This window comes from Hoplias malabaricus, chromosome 16 (assembly GCF_029633855.1).
Source record: "Hoplias malabaricus isolate fHopMal1 chromosome 16, fHopMal1.hap1, whole genome shotgun sequence".
Classification (NCBI taxonomy): Eukaryota; Metazoa; Chordata; class Actinopteri; order Characiformes; family Erythrinidae; genus Hoplias; species Hoplias malabaricus.
In genome coordinates, this window is record NC_089815.1 from 707,391 (window position 1) to 709,310 (window position 1,920).

The 1,920-nt window shown below is 39.5% G+C and overlaps 1 protein-coding gene across 1 annotated transcript in view; it reads left to right on the top strand.

Annotated features, from left to right (window-relative positions):
* Positions 1 to 1,425, top strand: part of minar1 (membrane integral NOTCH2 associated receptor 1) — a 21,038-nt gene extending 19,613 nt beyond the window's left edge. Inside the window, exon 4 of the mRNA XM_066648163.1 lies at positions 1 to 1,425. This exon is cut by the window's left edge and continues 290 nt beyond it. The gene's annotated coding sequence lies outside the window, so the exon portion shown is untranslated.
* Positions 1,426 to 1,920: the final 495 nt, after the last annotated feature.

A 1,920-nucleotide genomic window follows, 5' to 3' on the forward strand; every position in this document is an offset into this window, starting at 1 on the left:
TGTGACTTTCGATGGCGGAAGAGGACATTTAAGCCCAGGTTTTGGCTTAGTCCAGGAGAAGAGAACTGGCCTTAGCGTCTGACAGGACAGCAAACACATACACAGTAATTCACTACTGATTACTCTTTGATGTGAGTCTTTTTTTTAATTTCCTGTAGTTGATATTTGACTTGAAAATGATTTATTAACATAGATGAGCACTTTTATGGGACCTAGACGATGTACTCTTGTTTTATAGCCCGTGTTTAATGTACCGAACGGGTGGGTTTAAACTCTGACACGTTTTATGTTCGTTGCAATAGACACTACAAGGAAGGATGCGTATATTTTATTATTTTACTATAATTCTATGAGAGTTATTTTTTTCAGTGAATTCACAGACAGAATGTGATGCGGGGAGTGGGGGAGGGAAGCGAGGTTTATCTTTCTCAACAAATCAGGAACGTTTTATTGGGTTTGTGCAATGTATTTCTTTCCTCAGTGAGAATATGATACAGAAATAAGTCATAAATATACAGAGGAAACCAAGTCAAAGTAACTGAATGTATAAGGGGGCCATTGTGTATTATAGGATGAAGGTAAAACAGTTCCTCTGGTGATGTTTTCTCATGTCATTTAATTAGCATTGAGCAACAAGCAACTCAAATTAAATTGCTAATGTATTGACTTAGCTCTGAAAGCAACTGAACCCACACAGTAGGCCTCCTGCTTCTTTTGTGATCTTTCTTTGCCTTGGAGAACTTTATTCAGAATTCGTTATTTACTTGAAGCTCCTCATTCCTTTATAACACTTCTATATTTAGAGAGTAGAGCTGAGGTACTGACTGGAATATTGAGGGTGAAGACGCCGTCTGCGTCTGCCACGTCTTTATTGGGATGGAGCTGATTGTGTTCTCTACACTTTCATGGCGTCCTTAAAACAACACGTGATTTTCTAAGTTTAATCTGTGCACATCATTTTCCAAACAGACACAATATACTACACCATACTATGACTTTCATTTTTTGCCATAAAAACAATTGCAGCTGGTACTGAACTTAAACTTTCAGAAATGTGAAATTAAACTAGAAATTTCAAGCTTGTAAAAGACTTCTTAATATGGAACTCTAACAGGATTCGCTGGCTTTGAAAACCTCAACAATGGCGGCGGCAGAGTCAGGCGCTGTACTGAACACAGCTCTCACAGATCAGTATTACTTGCCTCACGTTTGGCTTTCGCTGGATGTTTTCATTGCCCGTCGACCCAAGGAACATTTAAACCTCTTCAAAGCACCTCGAGGTAAAGTTATGAGCTGCCGATAAAATTAAACGTGAAAGCTGTTGTAACTTGAGAGATTTCAGAAGTGACAGGTTTGTGATGGATTTGAATGTGCTCTGCATTTCCTGATGATTGACAAGTCTCTCTGGCCAATCGGCGCCCTGCAGGGTTTACATGTCACCATTTAGTACCTACTCAGCGTGAGAAGGGACTGAAAATGTACCTGGGTCCAGGGACCAGGGCAAGATTCGGTGAGTGGAAAAGCAAAAGAGCCGAGGTCGTGTAGATTCCATGCAGTGGAAAACAACATGAATTGATCTGGGCCTAGATTTTCTTGCTGAACTTGATCTAAAAATGAAAATCAAGAATAGACAAATAAATAGACGACAGCTGAAGTATGATTGGACACAAGGTACATATTTGAATCAAGTTCATTCAATACATTTCTTGTGTTTTATGCAGAAACCAGGTCACAGCCAAAACTGCCCTCTTCTGAATGATGCCGAAGTCTTGTTTTAACCTGAAACAGTGAACCGAACACTACATTCCAGAATCAGTAGAGTACAGAGTCAGACCTTTGCTTCTAAATCAGAACAAACAGACGTGGAAATGTTCTCTGTTGCATGCATCAGTTTTACAGTAACTCTTTAATCTTGGCACA